This window comes from Cryptomeria japonica, chromosome 6, assembly GCF_030272615.1.
Source record: "Cryptomeria japonica chromosome 6, Sugi_1.0, whole genome shotgun sequence".
In the NCBI taxonomy this organism is placed as follows: Eukaryota; Viridiplantae; Streptophyta; class Pinopsida; order Cupressales; family Cupressaceae; genus Cryptomeria; species Cryptomeria japonica.
The window spans coordinates 188,468,096-188,494,618 of NC_081410.1; positions in this window are offsets into that span (position 1 = coordinate 188,468,096).

The window sequence follows — 26,523 nt, forward strand, 5'->3', positions numbered from 1 at the left end:
GAAATCTTGAATTTTGAATTTATTTTCGAATTTAGAGGTAGCAAATTTCAATAAAACCAGCCAATCTCCTAGATTTAAGCTGTTAAATGCAATCATGACAATCTCTCGAGATTTCGGAAAAATGTCAGGGACCGTGGCGAACGGAGTGCACACGGTCCTCGCAACTTTTTTTGAAATTTTCAGGGATGAAAGTTATGATGATTTTAAAGCTAATCTGAAAGAATTGAGTGATTTTACGATCTGTAGATAGGCCAAATTAAAGTTGCAATCTCAAAATTGAACCCTACCAAGATTGTTGAAAAATGCAAAATTTGAATTTTGAAAAAGAGAGGGAAACTGAAATTTTGAATTTTATGATTTTAGAGGGAATACTAAAGGCAATGCAAACTTTGAAATTTAACAGTTGACTCAATTTCACGTAAAATTCAATTTTGGAAGCGGAAATCAAAGTTGTTGCAATTAAACACTTTATTTCAAAAGTCACAAAACTGCAAAAATTTGAATAAAGCACTGAAACTTCGAATGAATGCCAACACACTTTTCAGATTTAGGACAATAAGAAATACAATTTTAACACAAAATTTCAATTTCAACAATTTTTGAATGATTAAAAGCCTTAATCCAAGCAATCACTAGACCAACTTTGACTTTAATTTTGAAAGTGTTAGAATTGATGAAATCAGCCAAGATTCTGGATTCTAGTAGAAAAATACAGTAAGATCTAGCTCCCGAAATTTCGAAAAAAATGTCGGGGACAATGGCACTCGGGGTGCACACGGTCCTCGCAACTTTTTTCAAAATTTTCAGGGATGAGAGATATTATGATCTTGTTGCAGAATCCAAAGTTACAGCCGATTTGGTGGTGTTTTGATCAGTGAAATTGTCGGTCAAAGGTTGAACCAAGAGGGTTTTAACAATTAGGGTTTTGACACTTAACCACTTAATTTTCAGAATTAAAGCTCAAATATGAATTGACAATTTGCAATAGAAGGGTAGATCTGAAACAAGCATTAACAATTAAACATTTCACAAGCTCAATTACTAAAAAGAAAATTTAGGGTTTTTATGCAATTAACCTCTAAAATTTGCAAAAGATCAAACATGGAAATGTAATTAAGGAAGAAAATTTCTTTTTTTATTCAGATCTAACCATGAATAATCAGAATTAGGATGTTCACGTCGGGTTCACCAAAATGTAAAGCGGAAAATCGAACCCTAGGTGTTCCCCCCACTCCAAGGAGAGAGAAAGGAGGTCACTAGGGTTGACGGTTTTCACTTAGGAAAGACTTTACATTCAAATGAGGGGTAGAAAATCACAAGATCCAATCCCACACAATGCAAGTTTGAATTCTAGATGAGTTTCAAGGGTTGAGACAGCAAGGATACCCTCCTTTGTAAAGAATGTAGATAGAAGGATTGAACTAGGAGTGTATGTGAAAGTAAGAAAGATTAGCCTATAGATAGAAATAGGGACATGGGATGAAGCTGCGGACCTAAAATTAGCAGTAAAATGTTGAGACGATGTTGTCCTGCAAATTTGAGTGAAAGTTGACGGGACGATGGCGCCTGAAGTGCACACGGTCCTTCGAAAAATCCGCGAAACGAAGGTGGATCTGTTCGTCTCTACACAAGGATTCCAGATCTTCAATTACAGCCGCGTACCTGCAACCTACACACAGAAAAGAGAGGATGATTGGGGGGTTAGGGATTAGGGGTTTGCCTTCAGGTCAAACCCCGGTTTTGGAATTAACCAAGAAATGAGAATGTTGTAAATGTAAATGTTTGTAATGTAATCAGGTACTGATACCTTGTTGTAAGAATGTTTGTATTCTTACATGCGAAGGTGTAATGATGTTGTATGTTATATGTTGTAGATGATCTCCTCTTCAATGGTTGAATCCTTGTCTTGAATGCAACACCTAGCCTTGAATGGAGACCTAGAATGCTCAATTGCTTGAAGGAATGCTTGAATGCTTGAATGTTTGAATGTTTGCCTATCGCTTCTGCCTCTTGCACACATATGTTTTTCTCTTTTCCACCCTTTTCTGGGAGGGGAAATGTAGTTTATATACTTGTCAGTTAGGGTTAGGAGACTAATTTTTCCAACCTTAGGCTGACCTAGGAGCATTATTTTCCAAATTGCAAACTTGAAGACCCGATGCCCAACAAGAGACCGGGCCCAAAATAGGGCCAAGGACCAGGGCACTGGGCGCCATGGTCCCACCTCCCGGGACAGCAGGGTGCAAGGAGGATCAGGCCAAGGTGCAGAAAAGATGTAGTTTTTGATGTCATAAACAGGTTTCGAGGTCTCCATTCAGGTTCAACGTTGCGCTGCCATCGTGAAGACCCAAATGCAGTTGAAATTGCAAGTGTCACAATTTTAGGACACTACAAAGAGGAAGCTATGAGAGCCCAAATAATAAGAGAGATTGGTTTTTAGGAACTAGAGAGATTGAAATAAGAGAAAGATGGGTTTAAAATGAAAGAAGAGGAGGGAAAAGAGGGTTGGCGAGCTATTTGAAAGGTTTGAAGACATGTCCACCAACATATGAAACTAATAAGTGGAAAGGCACGCTCAGAACTGGCATTCAAATGTTCAGATGTCACAAGACATCCGTGCAATGTGCTAGTGTCCAGACAAATCACGCTAGAAAAATAACAGGAGACAAGGGAGACACGCGGTTAACAAGAAACAAAAGCTAAGGATATCTTTTGAAAGGAGGTCTTGAGCATCCTAAGAGGGAAAAGGCTTATGCAAGGGTTGAAGTGAGCCTACTCAAGTGCTAGGGGAATGGGCACTAAAGTGATTACAAAAGATGTAGGTCAAATTACAAAGGGGTATGCAATTTTCATCACTACACTACAGTCCTACAACTACACAATATAATACATATACAATATATATATACATCATGATAAACATGCAAGTGAATAGAGAATCACAACACCATATCATTCTCACAACGAGTAATAAGGCATCATCCCTTTCATGAAGACAATCACAATATAAAATCAAAGCATCACATAAAACCATAATCATGAAATAGGGTTAGTACCATTGTAACCTCATAAGTCATATAGTCCACATATTAATAACAAACAGATGGATCCATAAATCATACAAATCCACCCCTCATGGTGATACTAAGTGCTAACATCCATAGGAATCATCAAATTCCACATGTCATATAGTATGTCTAGCATCATCAATCATATAAATCATCAAACATAATAAGTCATATCAAATAACATAAATCCACATAAAGTAACTAGGATAATCAATACAATCTAATATAGCAATAGTGTCATAAGTAGCCATCTAAGGATCAAACATATGTCTAAATAAGTTTATCAATGCGTAAAAAAAAATGTGAGTTTGGGAGGGACACTACACTCCTAGTCAATGAGAGTACTCTCTTCCTCAAGAGTGTTCTTTGAAGGTTGTTGCACACAAACTAGAAAGAATGTCTAGCTAGATAGTATCATAAACTTGCTAGAGTTACGCCAAATAAAAGTCCCACATCCATGAGAAGAGGCAAAATGTGGCCTTTAATATTGAGACCAATTGTGACTAGAAATAACTTTGTTTGCCAAGGGCTCGGAGCCACAAGATTGGGATTGATGGTCTCTTCTAGTAGACTAATTGTGATCGCATCAGTAACCTCAAAGAGAAGAAGAGGAAGGAGGTGAAACTTTGAGAACAATGCATGGATCATCCCCTATTGATCCAAAATCTCTTGTAAATGTTCCTCTTTAAGTGCAACTTTGCTATCTTGTATCTAAATTCACATAAGCACATTAGAGAAAACTATAGCTTTAGTATACAAAGAAAAAATGAACATCAACTAAAAATACTATTAAAAAGTTCTATTTTTATGTTCCCAATGATGAAGAGAATTTTCAATCTAAAAGAATGCCAAGTTTTGGTATACTTTAAAGGAAGACAAGGCCAATCCTAAAACCATATGCCATGTAAAATGAGCAGGTAAAAATGCCTAAATAAATCATAAAATAAAATTCAAAGCTTTTTTGACTTTGGTGAAAAACCACGAGAGATGCTTGAGATTCTCAAACTAACCACAAAATATACAATTGAGATTAATAACTCCTAGCTAGATAAGCTAATAAAAACCAAGCATAAGGCCTTGATAAAGAATTCACAAAGCAAAATTGGTCAATTTAGGTTCAAGAATAGTTTACTAGATAGATGAGAATCAATGAGGGCAAGTACCAAGAGAAAATTGAAGCTACCAACAATAGCTTAGTTTACCAACCATATGAAGATTAAAAAGCCACAAATATCCTTTACAAGGCTTATAATTATGAATCATGTATCAAGATACCATTTCCAACCCTTCCACCAAGGCTTGAAAGACTTAATCCAATTTTTTCGAACCATCCAAGAAGGAATAATATAAATATTAATCTGAAAAGTCTCCTAGCTTTGATTAAATTAATTTCCTTTTAATTATTGTGCAAGAAAGTAATTCCCAGTAGCTTTATTAATGAGATATGGCAATATTCTAATCCCTCATTTAAAACTTTCATGATGTGCATTTATGTTTCTTTAGCTACAAGGTGGTAATGAAAAGATAGAACATGATGCCATTGAATATAATTTTGAATAATTGAACAACCATTATTTCCTATCTAGAGAAGCTAGATCTTAAAATCCTTCAAGACTTTCCAAATTATGTTAATATTATAAGTTCTTAAATATGAACTAGTTATCTCATGGTGAGCAGACTACCAAGATCTATGCCCTTCCAATTTGGCTACCAAGAAAGCACATCTAAACTAATACAGTCCTTGATGGGAATTTTTCAGGCTTCATTTCCCTTAAGGGACTGAAGGTTCCATTTAGCACATATGATGATACCTTAAGACCAATGGATTAAAATTAATCATAATCCACCAACATCATGGGGAAGATAATGCATAAAAATAAAAATAAAAAAGCTATCAAGATGGAAAGATAAGATCCTTAGTAATGTGGGGAAGCTACAATTTCTTGTGGGCTCTCTCCAAGGTATTCTAGTTTATTTCCTTTCTCTATTCAAGATCCTTTTGAATATAGATGAGAAGTTTGAGAAAAATTAGAGGACCTTCCTCTAGGATGGCACCAAAGAAAGAAAAATAATTGTCCTGGTGAGTTGGGGTATAATCTAGCTCCCTGAGATCCTAGGGAGCCTTGGAATAAGGAAATTTTTTCACCTGTACAAATCCTTAATGGTGAAGGTTGTATGGAACCTTACATTAGATTATAAGGATTAGAGTTCCATTATGGAGGCTAAATATCTTAATCATGAAAAATTCTACAAGGTCTTATCTGCTACTGGCTTCCCTAGTGGATCCAAAAGCTGGAATAACATCATCAAGTCCTACAAGTTAATCTCTTTGGGATCTAACTGAAAGGTGGGGAATGGATGGCTTGTCCAGTTTTGGGAGGATAAATAGCTAACCAACCAACCTTTGGTGGAACACCACACCTACAAGGATCTTAAAAGGTAGACTATTGACTTTTTTGGCCGCTATGTTTCAGATTATCTCTCTGAAAGTAATCTTTAGTTGAAAAAATTTGCTCATCTAATTTGTATTGCCTCTTTACTTCAATCTTACCTCTAGAACGTAATAGGTCCCCCTCTTTCCTAGAGAACTTTTTTTTTTTTGGATCATGAACCTTAAAGGGAACTTCTCTATTAAATCATCTTACAATATGCTATTGAAGGATAACAATAATAGTGGTTTTTGGAGGAAAGTTTGTAATCCCCAGCTCCTTCCTAAGATTACTTTTTTTTGGTGGACTGTTACACACAATATAATCCTTTCTTGGGGAAATATCATAAAATGGGGTTTACAGCTCCCTAATAGATGTGTTCTCTATAAGAAAAATGAAGAAGTGATCCCCCACATTCTACTACACTGTAACTTTGCTTACAATGTATGGGGATATGTTTTTTATAAGTTCTAGACTTGGATATGGTTGAATTATGCTTTGTCTTCCCTTGTTGATGAATGAATTATCCTTTCTTATCATCCTCTTCTTGAGGTGCTTTGGAAGCAAATTCCTCCACATTTGGGTTGGTGCCTTTGAAAAGAAATGAACAATCAATTCTTTAGAGGTGAAGAAAGGTCCCTTGAAGAGGTCTTTGTGGTCTTCAAGAAAACATTTTTAGAAAACAGTTTGGTCTCACACTGGATCTGTCTCTCTCATCCTCCAACCCCGTTTCAAGATGCTTTGGAAAAGAAAAGGAACATTCTTGGCTCTTTCTCTAAATTTGATAACTCATAGAAGCTAGCCTAGCTCAGGACCAAATGGTCTCCTCCCTAGAATGGTTGGTTTAAGCTAAATCTTGGTGGTGCAACCCAAGGTGATCTTGGCCCTGCTAGAGGTGGAGGGTCATCTGTTCCTCTAATGGTGCTATGGTGGCCATTTATATAGGTGACATTGGGTCTAACACTTATAACCATTCCAGGAGCATTAGAATTTTGTGGGGATTAAGTTTTCCCTTTCGATCAACATCAAATACCTCATTATTGAGGGAGATTCCAAGCTTATCATTGATGTTGTCAAAGGGTCTACTATTCATGGTTGGAATCTTGAAACTATTATTACTAACATTAATAAACTTTTGTTAGGGCTAGAAGCATTTCAGTTACAAGACACGTTTAGAGAGGGGAATAAAGTTGTGGATGCTATGGTGATTTTGGGACTTGATACTATCCCTTTATGGTGTTGGCAAAGCTTCAAATGTGTTCCTACCAAGTTATAAAACCTCCTTTCTGAGGAGCGGACTATCAACTACCATCTTAATGGGGACAACCAATAATTTTATCTTTCCCACCCCTCACCTCTACAAGGGTTGTGTGTTTTGGTTCATGGTGTGTTGGCTTTGTAACCTAAAATTCCTTGACACACCTTCGAGCTCGGCCAAAAAAGGAAAAGCTACCCCCCAACTAAAAAAGTTAAGATCCAAGTTCAACCCCACATTGAGGAAATTGATAGTGATGGGGAAGACATAGGAGTGGGAAATACTAACCCTCACAGGTCCAATATGTTGGTGATAAAGTTGATGTATAAAGGGAAAGAGGCCATGAAAACTGATGATGATGATCTTAAAGAGGTGGAGGAGACTGATGACCAAGAGGACATGAGCTACTTTGGAAAGACTATTAGTGCCCCACTCGGAGAGTAATTCAAATATATTGGACATGACTAAAGCTACCCACTTGTTGAAGGATGAGCTCTTAGTTCAAAAGATTTGTTTGACTAAGGAGGATGATACCTTTGCTAAATGCAATGCTACTATTGCGGACCTGGCTACTTTGAAAGTGAAGGTGACGAGCTTGGAGAAAAATATGGTGCACATCTCTAGGTTTAGTTTGAAAGTTGTGCATAGTTTGACCACCACTCTATGCTTATTGCAGAAGAAGATCCTTGGGGAAGATGTTAAAAATGAAGGAAACAATAAGGATATTTTCAAATTCCTTACAAAAGACCATGGCAAAATGTTTTCCTAACCACCTTGTGGTTGTCATTTTTGATGGTTTTTGTTTAAGTATTTTATACTCTAACACTTCTAAAAAAAATTAATTTATAAGGCTTATGTAGCATCATAAAATTGTGATCCTTGCAATTTTTGACCACATTTGGGTCTTTGCATTAGCGGACGAACCCCTAATCCTGATTGGAGACCCGAAACATGCTCATGAAATCAATAACTTGCATTTTTCATCATCTGCACTACCTTCTTGCTACTTCCTATCCTAAATTAGGATAGGACAGGGGTGTGGCGCCCTTGTCCTAGCCTTATTTTGGGCCCCCTTTGGTCCCCCCTTGCATTGGGCTTATCAATTTGTGAGCGGGAAAAGGTTTTCTTATGTTAGCCTAAGACAAGAAATTACCTAAACACTCCTAATTAGAAAGTATATAAGGAGCACTCCCCTCCTATTTTCATAAGTGAAAATAAGAAAAATCAAGTGCAAGCGAATGTAAGGTGAACAAGTGAGAGGTCTCCATTATCATCATCAAGCATTCAAGCATTGATCATTTCAAGTCTCCTTTCAAGGCTAGGTGTTGCATTTAAGACAAGGATTCAACCATTGAAGAGGATATTTCTATCAACATTCAAGACATCCTATCTCATGTACCCATTCAATCAAAATCATCTACAAAGGTATCAACATTTCAATTACATCCCCTTCTTGAGGTGAATTTTACTTCAGACATTTCCTTTCATTTACTCGCGGCATTTTAAAATTACTTGGTTAATTCCAAAGTAGGGTTTGACCTAAAGGAAAACCCCCAATCCCAACAACATTTCACTCTCTTTTATGTGTGTAGGTTGTAGGTGCGTAACTATAATTGTACGTTTAGGCTTCATTTTTCAGAGATAGAAAAACCCTTTTCAGCGCGTGGATTTTTCGGAGGACCGTGCCTAGCTTATGCACGGTCCCTGCAAATTTTGCTCAGATTTGCAAGGAAGCTTTGTCTTGCAATTCTATTTCTAATTCTAAGTGCACAACTTCATCCCGCATCTCTATCTCAAGATGTAATCATTTCTTTATCATTTATGCACTTAGTCTCAGTTTGCTTAATTCAACTAGTCTACTACAAAAGAGGGTTAATTTACTTTCCTAATACTTTCCAAATTTACTGTAATTCACTTAGTATTCAATCTCTTACCATTGGGGATTGGATCTAGTGAATTCAATCCCTCTTTTGAATGTAATGTGTGAAAAAATGAAGGGAATCCTTTGTGAAACTTTCTTTCCTCTTTTGAGGGGAGTAAAGCTTTCCACTTGATCTCCCCTCATCATTTTAACCATATTACAGTTTATATTTTTTTTTGATATTTTAAGTTTGGATTGGTTTGTGTTGTTTATGTTTTATTAATGGCTTGTTCATGTTACCTTCAAGCTATTTGTATATAGGGTCAACACCCTTGTTTTGTCGCTTTAATTATAAAAAAATATGGATCAAATTTTAACTTCAAGGTAGAGGTGATTTTTATTTAAGAAAAATAAATGATCTTTGTAGTGTTGATGTGGAATGAATAGGTGAAAGTAGTGAATATGAATATCTTGGTAAATTTGAAGCTATCATCGTGGACCCATTGTGCACTATATGTAAATTAACTCAAAATAACTTCTCTATGGTTCTTTTTCCTGTGCATTCTATTTGGGTTGCATTTTGTTTTTAATGTAATTCTTTTAGAATTATTCAATACAAGTAAACTCAAAACGCATGTTCCCTTTTCTTAGTTTTGGTATAAGTATGAGATTGCTCCTCCCTATGTTCACTTTGAGTAGTGTGCTCACATTTCCTATAACTGTCTCTAAACTGAGACTCTTACTCATCTCTATTCTCATTTTGACCCTCTACTCACTACTCTAGATTATGGAGCCTGGTTTGGGTTTCTCGCATCATATGAAGGAGTTGATCAAGTTTAGTTGTTGGACCCTCTATTGATCTATATTCTTCGATCTTATCTTGAATTTTATCCATCCTATAGGTTTTCTTTTAGTTCTTGTTAATAGAAACATTTGTTCGATATTACTAAATATCTCATTAATTTATGAGAATTGAAACACATTATACAAGCACAAAAAAATTGGTAACTTTTCATTTATCAATATTACTACATATACATAATAGTTGTTGTATATATAATAAAAGATCCTTTTAAGAGTTTTTTTCATCATTGGTGATGGGATCCTCTTTCTCATCTATGTCAGACTATGGAACAAGTCTGAAACATGAAGTCAGTGTTTTGTGTTCTATTGGGATTTTTGGCTCAACATGACCTTTAGGTTGCTTTTTCAGTTTTTGGTTCAGGTTCCAAGTGTTGGTATTATGGATGTGTTGCATTAGTTTTATCATTTATGTCAACACTTATCATTTTGGAGATCTACATTGTTGATTTGGCACCATGTTTATATTGGTTTACTGTTGAATGGACACATTGTGTTCACCGGCAAGATCAATGACTTATGCACAATCACCGATATATGCTCACCGACAGGTTATATGGTTCACCGACATAGATGATGACTTGTTATCATATAGATATCACTTGATTATGTCGAAGACATGGTTTGGATAATTGGTTTTGGTGTTTTGGTTATTGGTCTAATCGGGTTGACATATTTGATGTTACCAGTAGATTGGTCTAGGTTATGGACTAATATGCATTATCTACTCCAGATCAACACGACATGTTATGGAGATGATTTATTGATTGGATATTTTTGTAAATGTATTGAGCCGACATGATGCATCGCATCTTGACTTATTTGTAATTGATTTAATTGTAATATTCTTAGTGAGCTAACCTACACATTTGGTCTTAGGTTTTGTATATATGTAAGATCTCATTTGTGAGATGAGAGATATGATATGGCTATGGTATGGTATTGTAACATGGTATGTGCAAATATTGAAGATCATATGAGAATATCATAGAGAAGGGTCAAGGAAGGTTTGAAGGTGTTAATCAGACCTTAACCATTATTGAATCCAGCATTGGAGATGCTATTTTGAGCAGTACATTATTCTAGGATTTAACCATCCTACTGTAGTTATTGCGACTCCCATTTGAGCAGTGTGCTCTAGGTAGTTGACCTTTTTGCATGTGCAAACCCCATTTGTATACACATACTATCTGCAGTAGTATCATCTGATTGTGGGTAAGGTTTCACACCGTGGTTTTTCCCCTTACCAGGTTTCCATGTCAAAATATATGTGTTATGTGTTGTGGATGTTGTTTCTATTTATGTTTCATGCATTACATTTCACCGGTATTGATATTAACTGCTAATCTGTTAACCGACATTAAATTTGGTTTATCGGTATTAAGCATTACATTTGATTAAGTTATAATTGGGATGAAATTCATTGACAACTAATTCACCCCCCCCCCCTCTCAATTGTCCTTCTAGTTCCTAACAATTGGTATCAAAGCTAAGTTCTCTTTTTGCAGAAGCCTAACAGCTTGAGGAGATCCTATGGCAACGAACATTTTTAGGAAGGATAGTCCTAAACTTGAGGAACTAACTATGGTATATGGAAGATCAGAATGGAGAAACATCTGAATTGCATTGGAAGAGACATATGGGAAGTTACAAAGAATAGCTATATTGGTCCTACTCCGAATCAACCTAATCCACCAACATTGGGAAAAGATCAGGACAATGATTGCAAAGCAAGAGAAGCACTTTTGAGCGCATTATCAGATCAACAAATTATGGGATTATCAGACCTATCTACTGCTAAAGCTATTTGGGATAAATTGAAAACATTGAATGAAGGAGATACCACTGTCAAAATTGCAAAACTAGAATGTTATTGGGTCAGGTATGAAAACATGAAAATAGAAGAATATGAAAGAATTTCTGCTTTTATGGAAAGAGTTAATGAAATTGTTTTAGGAATACAATGTTGTGGTGGATCCTTAAGTGAAGATGAAATTGTTTGTAAAGTTTTAAGAGCTTTGCCACCAACATACAAAATGAAAGTAGTTATTATTAATGAGTTGAGAACAATGCCTAATACATCAGTATCTAGAGATACCTTGGTTGGAAAACTTTCAGCATTTGAGCTTGAGGAATTTGGTCATGTTGCTACAATTAAGACAAATATAGCCTTCAGAGCATCATCATCTGCAACATCATAATCATCATCTGCAAAATCTGATTGGAAAGCACTGTATGCAAAAGAACTTGAAGATATCAGAAAGGAAAATGAAGAACTGGAAGAACTTGAAGCACTATTTGCAAGAAAAATGCCTAAAGGTTCACTTGGAAGTAAGTATGAAGGTAAACCACCATTTAAATGTTTTAATTGCAATAAAGTTGGTCATATAGCATCTAGATATCCTGATAGACATGCAAGATTGAGAGAGAAAGATAAAAGAACATATAAGCCTAACCCTGAATATCAGAGATACAGATTTAAGAAAAACAAAGATAAATCTTGTTACTATGCTGATGAAGGAGTTACATATGATTCTAATGAAGAACTGACATACAATGGATGGGCATTTGTTGCAATAATAGAAGACCAACCGGAACCTATTGTTCCACCAGTAGAGCAGGCCCTGGCAGCTAAAATTGAAGAAAAAGATTTATGGATCATTAATAGTGGATGTTCACATCATATGACTAGAGATAAAAGTAATTTCTTATATTTTCGGGAATATAATGGAGGTCTAGTAAGACTTGGCGATGATAAAGCTTGTTTAATCAAAGGAAAAGGCACTATATCTTTGTGGTAAACACAATACTAACAATGTTTATTATGTTGAAGGTTTGAAAAATAATCTTTTGAGTGTTGGTCAATTAGTTGAAAAGGAATTTCAGTTACAGTTCAATGATGGAAAATGCAAAATCAGAAACATAACTGGATTGGAGATTGCAATTGGTAATCAGACTAAAGGTAATATCTTTCATTTAAACAACAGTGATAAAATATGTTTGATTGCACATATTGATGAAAGTTGGTTATGGTATAAGAGACTCTGTCATGTAAATTTTGATTGCATTGTAAAGATCAATTCAACTAAGGCAGTAAGAGATTTACTTAAGATTGTGAAACCTCATAATCCGGTATGTAAGGAATGTCAAATGGGAAAGCAAGTTAGAACAACCTTTAAGAGTATTTCTGAGAAATCCAATAATGTTCTTGATTTAATTCATACTGACTTGTGTAGTCCGGTAAGAACAAGAAGTCTACAGGGAGATAGATATTTTATGCTAATTATTGATGATTATTCTAGAATGTGTTGGGTTACTTTTCTCAAGGAGAAATCAGAGGCTTTTGGAAAATTCAAGTTATACAAGCCAATGGTAGAGAATGAAATCGATAAGAAAATCAAATGTTTGAGATCTGATCAAGGAGGAGAATTTACATCTAAGGAATTTAATACATTCTGTGAAGTGAATGGAATCAAAAGACAACTATCAACACCCCAGATGCCTCAGCAAAATGGAATTGTGGAAAGGAAGAACAAAACTATTCTGGAAGCAACTAGAAGCATGATACTGGAAGCAAATCTACCTCATGTGTACTGTAGAGAAGCAGTGAATACAATGGTTTACACCTTCAACAAAGTTCACATCAAAGGTGAAATTGGTAAGACCCCTTATGAACTATGGTTTGGTAATACTCCTACTCTTAAATACTTCAGAATATTTGGAAGCAAATACTATATTAGGAGAGATGAGTATGTTGGTAAATTTGATCCTATAAGTGATGAAGGAATATTTCTTGGTTATTCATCTAAGAGCAAGAAATATAAATGTTTTAATAAAAAATTGTATAAGATCATTGAGAGTGATAATGTGAAGATAGATGAACACTTTAGAGGAAATTCAAGGTCTATAGATTCTGAACCGGTAGTTGAGATGATCATAAATGAACCAATACAGAGTGCACCGGTACAAAATATGGATCCAGTCACACCGACATCATCAGAGAATTCCACAGTGACTGAAGAACAACAACATGTGAATAAACCCAGGTATGTAAGACTGAATCACTCAGAAAATTAGATAATTGGGAATAAGTATCAAGGTGTTATGACTAGAGGAAGACTGGAAAATGAAGAGGTATGCTTAATTTCTCAAATTGAACCAACATATGTTATTGAAGCATGTCAAGATAAAAATTGGATAAAAGCAATGGAAGATGAATTAGAACACATTGAAAAGAACAATACATGGACATTAGTTCCCCAACCTAAAGACAAAAAAGTAATTGAAACTAAATGGGTATTCAGAAATAAACTTAATGAAGATGGTGAGGTAATCAAGAACAAAGCAAGATTAGTTCGTAAAGGTTATTCATAGAAGGAAGGAATTGATTATAATGAAACCTTTGCACCAGTAGCTAGATTTGAGGCAGTTAGATTATTTGTTGCATTTGCAGCTCATAAGAACTATAAAGTATATCAGATGGATGTAAAATGTGCATTTCTAAATGGTGATCTTGAAGAGGAAGTTTACATTGAACAACCTAATGGATTTTCATTGACAAATGATAAAGATATGGTTTGCAGATTAAGGAAAGCTTTGTGTGGATTGAAGCAAGCTCATACTTAATGAAGATGGTGAGGTAATCAAGAACAAAGCAAGATTAGTTTGTCAAGGTTATTCACAGAAGGAGGGAATTGATTATAATGAAACCTTTGCACCAATAGCTAGAATTGAGGCAGTTAGATTATTTGTTGCATTTGCAACTCATAAGAACTATAAAGTATATCAGATGGATGTAAAATGTGCATTTCTAAATGGTGATCTTGAAGAGGAAGTTTACATTGAACAACCTAATGGATTTTCATTGACAAATGATAAAGATATGGTTTGCAAATTAAGGAAAGCTTTGTATGGATTGAAGCAAGCTCCTAGAGCTTGGTATGCTAGATTGGACAAATATCTTTTGAAGCTTGGTTACACTAAAGGTAATGCTGACATCAACTTATATTTCAAAGTGACTAATGATGACATCTTGGTTATTGAATTTTTTGTTGATGATATCATTTTTGGAGGAGAAGATGGATTGTGTAAGGACTTTTCTAACAAAATGCAAGAAGAATTTGAAATGTGTATGATTGGGGAGATAAAATTCTTCTTAGGATTGCAGATTTGACAAACTGATAAAGGTATATTCATATGTCAAACAAAATACTTGAAGGAACTACTGAAGAAATTTGGTATGGAAAACTCTAAACCGATAAGTACTCCTATGACTACAACTAATAAATTGACATTGAAGGATGATTCAACTCCTGTTAATCCGACAAGATACAAATCTATGATTGGAGGTTTATTGTATTTAACACAAACAAGACTTGATATAATGAATGTAGTATGTATTATTTCAATATTTCAGAGTAATCCTAAAGAAAATCATGAATCAACAGTAAAAAGGATTTTCCGATATCTATAAGGCACAACAAATCTTGGTTTATGGTACCCTAGAGATGAAAATTTTAATTTATGTGCATACACTGATGCAAATTGGGCAGGAGATGTAGATGACAGAAAGAGTACCATAGGCGGAGAATTCTTTCTTGGTAGTAGATTGATTACATGGATAAGAAAGAAGTAGAGTTGTACATCATTATCAATAGCAGAATCAGAATATGTTGCAGCAACAACTAATTGTACTCAGGTATTATGGATTAAGCAAATGTTGAATGACATAAAGGTAAAATGCAAAGAACCTATAATCATTTATTGTGATAATTCATCAGCAATTGATATATCAAAGAATTCGGTATTTCACTCTAAGACTAAGCATGTTTCTATCAAATATAATTTTCTAATAGAAAATGTTGAAGCAAAAGAAGTAAGATTGGTTTATGTGAATACTAAAGAGCAGATTGCAGATATATTTACAAATCCTTTGCCTATGGAAACCTTTGTATATCTCGGAGAGAAGCTTGGGGTAATACCCTCATTGGCAGAGACTTAGATGATTGGAGATTGGCATCAAACCGACAAAAACTAACAGAGAAATCCTTTTTTCGGCTTTGATGGAAGAGAGCTACTTCTTAGGGGGAGTAGTTGGTTATATGTTATGGTATTTATTCTTAACTGCTTTGGAATTTGATGTCAAAGGGGGAGAGATATCTATGGAAAAACGTTATTCATTGAGGAAGAAATACATAGTCTTTGTATTTTGATTTTTGATTTATTTTGGAGATTGTTGGTTTTTGGTTTCTGGCATTCTGTTTTGGCGCTTAGATGTTTTTCCATCTAGTATTTCCATCAATGCCAAAGGGGGATATTGTTGGTATTATGGATGCGTTACATTAGTTTTGTCATTGATGTCAACACTTATCCTTCTAGAGATCTACATTGTTGATTTGGCACTATGGTTATATTGGTTTATTGTTGAACTGACACATTGTGTTCACCGACAAGATCAGTGACTTATGCATAGTCACCAATATATGCTCATCGACAAGTTATATGGTTCATCGACATAGATGATGACTTGTTATCATTTGGAGATCACTTGATTATGTCAAAGACATGCTTTGGATATTTGGTTTTGGTGTTTTGGTTATGGTCTAATTGGGTTGACATATTTGTTGTTACTGATAGATTGATCTAGGTTATGGACCGGTATGTCGTATCTACTCCAGATTAGCATGCCACGTTATGGAGATGATTTATTGATTGGACATTATTGTAAATTTATTGAGCTGACATGATGCATCATATCTTGACTTATTTGTAATTGATTTAATTGTAATATTCTTAGTGAGCCAACCTACACATTTGGTCTTAGGTTTTGTATATATGTAAGATCTCATTTGTGAGATGAGAGATATGATATGGTTATGGTATGGTATTGTAACATGGTATGTGCAAATATTGAAGATCATATGAGCAGAACATAGAGAAGGTTCAAGGAAGGTTTGAAGGTGTTTATCAGAGCTTAACCGGTACTAAATCCAACATTGGAGATTCTATTTTGAGCAGTATATTATTCTAGGATTTAACCATCCTATTGTAGTCATTGTGACTCCCATTTGAGCAATGTGCTCTAGGCGGTTGGCCTTTCTGCATGTGCAAACCCCATTTGTATACACATACTATCTATAGTAGTATCATCTGATTATGGGTAAGGTTTCCCACCGTGGTTTTTCCCCTTATTGGGTTTCCATGTCAAAATATTTGTGTTATGTGTTGTGGATGTTGTTTCTCTTTCGGTTTCATGCATTAAGTTTCATCGATATTGATATTATTCTGCTAATCTGTTAACCAACATTAATTTTGGTTTATCGATATTAAGCATTAAGTTTGATTAAGTTATAATTGGGATGAAATTCATTGACAACTGATTCACCCACCCCTCTGAGTTGTCCTTCCGGCTCCTAACACCAAGTTCATTTAGAGTGGATGGATGATTTTACTACTTCCTTTAGTGAGGTTGTCCAACTACAACTCTCCCTCCAAAGATATTTTAAAGCCTCTTCTAGTGTTTCCATTTAGAAAGGGATGGAACAACAACAGTAGTCATCGTTGAGTCTAGTTGGCCAAAGATGAACATGTACTAGGTTCAAAACCCTTTTCTATTTGGTGGTTTTAATCCACATCTTGGCATTACCAAAATGCTTTGTTTTAGTTTACTATTTAATTTTTCTTGGTGGCAATCCTAAGGTTTAGTATCGAGCCTAGTAGCTCTAATACCATATGTAACATGCTAAATCTATAGCAAGAAAAGATCAATTAAACTAATATTTCAATATGTTACAAATGACATATCATAGTGCTGAATTTTTTTAAATAAGTAAAAGAAACTTGACTTTTCTATAAGCATGTAATATCAACTACTAACCAATAATGAATACATATGCAAATAAAAATATCAAAGATATAACACTAACATATTATAACATTAAATAAATTACAAGAGGAGTTCAAGGTCTACTATATTTGTATTCCATTTTGAACCTTTAAGAACTATGGTGAACTAACCAGAGGGGAAGTATCGACAAGGAGCTATACCTCCAACCACAGACCTGGTGGTCCCTCACACATCTTCCTACTAGAAGCGGCCCTACCATTCAAGAGGGTATAGTAGATGTTGGGCCTAATGCCATCTGAGCTTGGTGTTTTAACCCTACATGACACTAGTTGGTCACACACTATAGGTACCTCCTAACTAGCATGACCTCTAACTAGGTAATGTATCTGGATCATGTGAATTAATAGATGCTTGTGAATAAATGTGCTAACTTGGCCAAGGTGTAAATAGTTGCAGGCATGATTCAACATGTTGTTTATGTTCACTACCCTACTCAGCTAGAACATCAGTTCTCGGTTTCTGACAACCTAATGAATACTATGTTGTTCTATATGCTATGCTACACAATAATAAGGATATATAAGACATACTAGTCTCTGAGTTTAATAATTTCATCATTTAGCTAATCTAGGATTAACCTTATGTTGCTATGAACATGGATAGCTACCATTGATAATTTGATTTTGTCATTCATATTGAAGTTAATCAATGCAAATACTTATAGACACTATGCATGTGTACATGTGCTTGCAACCTTGCACTCACATGTGCACATGCATGTGCCTACAACTCAAGAGTTTCATACTTCATTACATATCATGTGGTCAAATTTAATTTAGTCTTAGAGTTTTAAAACCCATAGAAATACTTTGCTTAATAGGCATACTTATCATAAGGTTCCTTGACCTCATTAAAATAGTGTATGAGAATTTGTTATATAAATCAAAGTTGATAATTACATATCATCTCTTCTTTAAATTTGTTCTAAAGAGCAGTTAACTTCAACAATAGTTTTAATCATTTTGCTCCTTTCTATACATGCTCGTAAATACAAAGATAAGTCACTATTCCAAGTTTATCTCAACTTGTTTCAAATTGTTAAAAGAGCATTCAACTAAATGCTACAACTCAAATACGACAACTTGTGATTTTATGTTATTCAATTTCTATCCTATCAAGGTTTGAAGTGCATATTAGCTGCTTGAATTCTTCAAGTTGAAGTAATGGAGTTTTCTTATCACTATTTCATAAAAGAACAATTCATATTTAATTGCTACAATTCTTATTTCATTTGCCCCAAAACAGAGACACGAACAAAAAACAAATCTTGAATAAATACACAAAAGCCATGTATTATAAAATTACATATTTCTTACTTAAGAAAACAAAATAATTTGCTGAATGAACTCTGTCGACCCCCTACTCAGAGGTCATGGGAGAATATTATATAAATGAAACTAAGATTTCAATAAGAAAACCTATCACAATGCCCTTCCGTATATATTAATACAAATTTCAAAAAGCTATTTTACTTACTTTTAAATTTCTTTAAACAATAATGCGCATAAAATTATCATCTTAGTTTCACTTAAATTTCCCATCTTCCATGATGTTGAGCTTTTAAAACAAATTCCAATGTTAACGGAAGGTGGCGGCTTAAACAAAATTCGAGCCTTTGCAAGATGTTAAGGCTTTATGTTATATTGCCATCATTTGGCTTATTAGCAAACAAATATTTTATTTAAAAAGATTCCATATATATGTGCCAAGTGATTCAAACAATTAAATATATGTATGATTATGTATTCATGAAAGTACTAGTATATGCATATTTATATATATGTACATAGCATGTGCATGATTGACAATTAGAAACCTAGATCATGCCATCGCAACCCTACACACTAACATCTTTAGACATGGTCAATACTTACAAGATTATGTGAATCAAATGGCAACTCGACCCTTCATTTGTTTGCACCCTCTACTTGATGATACTTCCCCTCCCTTATCAGAGGATGATGAGTTTCCTACAACCACTAGGTCATAAGAATGTATTTAGCCTAAAATCTCTTTGATCATTCTAACATGTATGAATATTTAATTAGATAGAAATTCAAAACTTCATTAACTATCAAATGAAATCATTTGTCAAAGGAAATTCTAAACCAATGTTCAATTAACATAATAGTGCAAATTAAACATAGCATAATAATTGTGAAAAAGAGGGATGTAACAATAGGCCATAGAAAATGATAGAAATAGAGTAACATATCTTGACATGATAAACCATATATATATATATATATATATATATATATATATATATATATATATATGTATATATATATATATATGTATATATATATACATACATATATATATATGTATATATACATACATACATATATATATATGTATATATACATACATACATATATATATGTATATGTGTATATGTATATATATGTATATGTATATATGTATGTATGTGTATATATATATATGTATATATATACATATATATATGAACTACCATGATGCACATGTGAAAACATAATAGAAAATATATTGAGTAGGTTTAGAAAATATATATATACGCATAAAAATACCATGCCCCTCACAAGGTGTGCTAGGATAGAAATCATATAAGGAGCCAACATAGAAAGACAATCATTATCTATGACATCATCATGGGAGAAAATAAGGTGATCATTAAATTACAGAGAGAATTGATGCTAATGTTCAAATTTGACATAAATATTTAAAAAAATAGAAAAGAGTTTAGATTTGAAATCCTAATACAAAAGTAAAAATCCTAGAAGGTGCAAAAAGATGAAATGATAGTTTTGATACTTAATATAAGTACAGATCCAATAACCAACAAGATGAGAGGGCGGGGGGCGGGGGACGGGTGAATCAGACAAACTTAATCTTCCATAAAAACATCAGATTCAACCTCGGTAACATATACTTCAGTAATATAACCAAAATTGTTAAACATGTAGACTCAAAAGCATACAAACATCATAAACCTCATAACACCAGATTTAACATGGAAACCCAAATAGGGAAAAACCACTGTGGGATTTTGGACCCACTAAGAAATATATTCTTCTAGAGTATGCTCGGTTAAAAGAAAATCATGTTAAAGATTACAAACACATTGCTAGATGTGACCCGGTTAAGGGATTTCCCTCAGATCTATTAGGATCTTCACCTTGTTAGAAGTGACCTTGTTAAAGGATTTCAAACACTCAATCAGAATGTCACCTTGCTAGAGGGTTTTACAAATAAGACTGTTAGGTCCACTTGGTTAAGATATTTTCTGTCACTTTCACAAAATAACAGTAATAAAAATCTATCTGCAACTTCACATCTAAAATGCTAAAGAAGATTCTTATTTGTTCAATACAATCTAGACATAGAACTAATCTTGTCCATCTGCTGGGCTTCTATACTTTGTTATTCAAACAGGTCTTCAAGCTTCTATGCTCGGTAATCACTATGTAGCATCCTTGTGCATACACTTGCCCACATACATTGTTTATCAATAGTTTCCTATTTATAAACAATAGCTAACCGCTTAATCTCCTTGATCACATTTCCCATGATCAATCATAGTCATCAGATCTTCAATCTTGTCCAGGTTCAATGCATCTTTTGATCTGAAAACATTTTACCCCATCTTGGAACTTGCATATATTTCTTGGAACTTGTGCTAGAGTATTGCGGTTCAATCTACATTGTAGATCTGCATGCTGACTTTCCTTTGCCTTAGATTCTTAACAAACTTCATGCATGGCATACCAATCATTTAATCAGTTCCAGCTCATCAGCTTCTTTCATTAAATAACACATGTAACCATTTAATGCATTCTGTTATAGCTCGGTTACAACTCGGTTACAACTTGGTAAATACTATCCTTCACTCGGTAAACATTCAGCCTTCATTAACCGATACCGATAACCTTAGGGTTTATCGACTAGGTTCCTTAGGGTTTACCGACTAGGTTATTTGCTTGGTAACATAGTATAGTATTAACCTTACAATTTACAACATATGTATGATGTTAAAACAATCTAAACATCATGAGCTCATCATTGTCTGACTCGGTAATAGTTGCCCATTGAATACTTTATTCATCCCCTTATTCATCATATTCTTTCCTGTGTCTTTTACCAACAACTTTATATTCTTCAAATCATACTTCTCAAGATATGGCAACATCATACTGAATTAGAAAATCAATTTCTTGACATCAATGACAAAATAATAATATCAAGACAGTAAACATCTTTAATCAGTTATATCCATAATCATCAACAACCTTCTCAATATCCTTATTGAAATGCCAACAATCTTTCATTGTCTGTTATAATGCTATTTTGCCAACATGAAATTCATTAAAACACATTAAAATAGTAAGGAAATAAATAACACTCACAAAATATAGTAAATCAATAAAATATCACTACTAAATAAATAAGCCTAGGATTCATGAGTTGGGACTAATTATAATAATAAAATAAACATTTGGAAATGAATTATAAATAAGGGTACTTAAGCTCTTTTTAATTTTGGTTTAATTCTATTAGATACTTCTACTTGATTAACCCCTACATAAAAAAAATGTTTAGGGATTGCTACATGATTGTATATGTATAGCATAGAAAATAAAGTACCCTCATAATTTCACATTGCATTTTGAAGCTATTTTGGATATCACTTTTGTAACATGTTCTAGGTTCATTTGAGCCCAAATATTGGTCTATTTTTCCCTTCAGTGGAGTTCGTCAATATTTTGGCTTGCAATGTAGTTCTCATCTCCATTTTGGAAAAAAACATGATAAATTTTGGATTATTTCCCCAAGATCGAAACACAATGTATAGGTTTCTCTATAATGCACTATTTGACCAAATTTTTTAGTTTAAATCATTGGTTTCTCACTAAACTATCTATTACTACCTATTGTAATAATCAACTAGTAATGTTATGCTGCTCACATGTAAATTCAACCCAAAAAGACTTTCATTTCATTCTGGATTTTTTTTTAATATCTTAGTTGCCTCTTAAAGAAAATCTACAACTTCCCTACACAATCTAAGGAATTTGTTTTCATTGGATTTTATTATTCTACATGGTTGATTGAAGCTTTCATAGGATTGTGTGGGTTGTACATCTCTTAAATCCTTCAAGGATCTCACTATTTTTTGGTAATATTGTTCTTCTTGTTACTACTTATCAAATTGCCATTAGTTTTATATTCAAAGTCATACCATATACTCTAGTCAGTTAACACTACCAAATCATGCAGTCGGTATACACAGAGAAGTCGGTATGCACAATCTAGTCAGTTACAGAGGAAAGTAGTCACAGAACGCAGTATACACCGAGCTGTCTACCGAGTATCTTTTCATGTCTACCGAGAAGCAAAGATGACACACTGAGTTGATATACACCGAGTGAAACATGTTACCAAATTCGTTGAACCTAGACATGCATATAAAAATGTGTTACAAGATCGAGACACATCTAACCGTTATCACATTGGAAATTGCACCAGAAGATTGTGTATGATTTTGAGATCAATCTAACCAATGAAATATTTTGTATAGTTATTCATTCGATAAATCATGTTTGTAAGATCGAAGCAATGAATCGGATCATCATCTTAAGAGATCTATATATATAGCATGAGTTAAAGGTGTATGTATGAAAAAAGAAGACTGTTACAGAGACATAGAGGTCACCAAGAAGGTTTTCAGAGAACGGTTGAAGAATAGAGTAAACAGAAGGGTTTACCAAGTTACTATATGGGTTACCGAGGTATACTATAAGCAAGGTAATCTATTTTGAGCACATAGAATCTGCTATAACATTTCAGATGTAAAGTTGCAGATATTTGTAATGATTTTATTGTAATATTGTGAAGTTGAAAGAGAAACCTTTAACAGGGTAAAAGACTCTAATCAAGTCTATAAATTGTAAAGCCTCTAACCAGGTGCAACATTCAGATTAAATGTTGTAAAATCCTTTAGCAAGGTAGATCTAACAGATCTTGTTACTCCTAATAGGGTAAGCTATCAGAAATAGCTAAAATGTAGCTCTAACCGAGCACTCTTTATTATTGCAGTAGTGAAGTTGTGGGTGCCATCTCCACCACAATTTTTCTCTCTAACCAAGAGTTTATGCGTAACCAAAATATATGTGTTATGGAGTGAATCATGTATGATTGTTATCTATTTGTTTTAGCTTTATTTTATGTTACTGCACTATTATGTTTATGCATAACAGTAAAGTTATTATTCAAGAAATGTTTTGGAGTACTGATTCACCCCTCCCCTCTCAGTACATTAGCTTTGCATATTGGGCCTAACACTTCTTTATTTGAATAATATATTATATTTGGATATCACACCTCTCATTATTTCTCGGGAAAGTCTCCTTTGGTATACACAACCATCTACTTTTCAAATTTGTACATTATGTAGTCCTCCCCATATACAAGGGTTGATATTCACACTTTTATTTATTTATCAATCCTTCTTAATTACTAGATGGATAAGAACACAGACATTTTATATGATTATTTTTATACATATTGATTGTTTGTGGAGGTTGAAAGACCAACATAAGGGCTTGACATGAAGGGAAATCTCTCAAACAACCCTAAACACTTTTACTTTTATATGTATTTGTTCTGAGAGCACTCAATTTCATAGAGGTTTGCAAGTTATTTCATTTTCATTTCTCATCTCCATTGTTTATTTAATAATGTAAATCTTTTTGTGTATTATATTTATTTATAATTCTTCTAATTGGTATATTAATGGTGTGTTCCCTTTTCTAATTGAGAAGATTGGTTGAAGTGCTAGACTAAAGTCATGTATTATTGGGTGTTATTTAGTACTCTAGGTTATACAAATTATGGAACAAAGTATAGATCTATATGACATACTAGCATCCTAGGTAATGCCTTTTAGATTTCGGTGCCAAGTTCCTTCCTATATGTCATGAACCATTTTTATCAATATTTAATTGCAATTATTAAATTAGGAAAAATTGGTCATAATTTATGATATATAGATGAAATAGAAAAAGAAAATGAAATTTGAAATTGAAATTAAATTGAAATTGAAAATTGATATGGATTAGGATAGAAATTTAAATGGAAATGAATGATTTAAATTATCTTATTTATGAAATTGGAGATTGTCATTGCTAATGAGCAATCGAGTGCAGGTGAATGCAGGAACAGGTGAATAGGGATGAAGACAAGAACTTGGTTCAGGTAGAGTTGTCTTAGCTTTTTGACTTCGGTAAAGAGATGGAATCTCACACACCACATTATAATTCATAATTTGTATCTTGCAAAGATGGATTATTTAAATGGCTTTAATTGAATGTTTGTTTAAATTCAAATGATGAATTTGGTAAGAGTAATCTTAAATTGACATTTCTTTAATTTGAAGAAAAATCGATTATAATATTTTTGTTTGAATGATTAAACATATATTTTGATTATTGTCATATGCATTTTGTGTGCAGATAATGTATAAATCTCTTATCGAAGAAGATAGGAATCCTTTTCACATAAACTTATTTCATTTATCTTAGTTATGTAAAAGATTTGCTTTCAAATTTACTAAATAAGATTTGGAACTCGGTATGGACACTACGAGTTCACAGTAGTACCTTTTGGTTTAACAAATGCCCCAACAACATTCATGAACCTTATGAATAGTATTTTTAGATATTACCTGGATGATTTTGTGCTTATATTCATTGATGACATATTGATTTATTCCAAGAATGAAGATGAACACAAGAAGCACTTAAGGATAGTTTTGCAATGGCTAAGGGATCAAAAGATTTTGGGTAAGTTTTCAAAGTGTTCTTTCTTTTAGTAAAAGGTGCACAACTTAGGTCAATGTTATATCTGAAGAACGAAGTTCAGTTGATCCTGCAAAGATAGAGGCAACTGTAGATTGGTCAACACCTTAGAGTGTTATAGAGGTCAGAAGTTTTATGGGTCTTGTAGGATAATACAGAAAGTATGTGGAAGGATTTTCTAAGATAGAAATACCTATTACTTCTCTTCAGAAGAAGGGAAAGAAATTTGAATGGACTAAGAAGTGCGATGAGGCATTTCAGCTTTTGAAGCAGAAGTTGACCACTGCACTAGTCTTGACTGTACCGGAATTAAATGGAAACTTCACAGTGATTACAGATGCTTTAAGTGAAGGTGTAGGAGCGGTGTTAATGCAGGAAGGAAAGGTGGTTGCTTTTGAATCTAGGAAACTGAAGCAATATGAATTGAACTATGCACCATGTGACTTAGAGAGTTTAGCTATTGTTCATGCATTACAAATGTGGAGGTATTACGTTCTAGGGAAAACATTTGAGTTGAAGACTGATCACTTAGGACTGAAATACATCTTTACACAACCTAACCTTAATGCAAGACACAAAAGGTGGCTTGAATTTCTAAGTGAGTAAGAATTTTTTATTGAGTATATCAAAGGGAAGGAGAACAAAGTAGAAGATACTCTCAGTCGAAGAAGAAATTTATCTTCTATAGTTACAACAAGGTCAAATTTCAAGCATTAGGTATTACAGAATCTTCCAGGAGATGAACATTATGAAAGAGTTAAGAAAGCCTTGGGAGTAGATCCTTCAAATCATTGATTTAATGGATATGAGTTAGAACTTGATGGTATTTTGAGATACCAAAGGAGGATGTATATTCTTGAAGGTGGAGACTTAAGGAAGTTGATATTGCATGAGGTGCACGATACACCTTATTTAGGACATCCTAGAGTGATGAAGATGGTAGATGAATTGAGAACTTTGTATTTTTGTCTAAACTTAGGAAAGAGGTGATTGAGTATGTGGCATAGTGTTTGGAATTCCAGCGAATGAAAGCTGGGCATGTTCATCCAGTAGGACTTTTGTATCAATACCACATACCTGAGTATAAGTGGAAAGTAATCAGTATGGATTTTATCCAAGGATTATCTTTTAGTAAGAATAAGAATGATACCATCTTGGTATTTGTCGATAAGTTGACAAAAGTTTCGCATTTCATAGTTGGGAATATTAAGGACGAATCATTGGTTCTTGCTAAGAAATTTGTGCAAGAGATATTCTGATTGTATGGTGCACCAGAAACCATCATATCAGATAGGGTATCCAGGA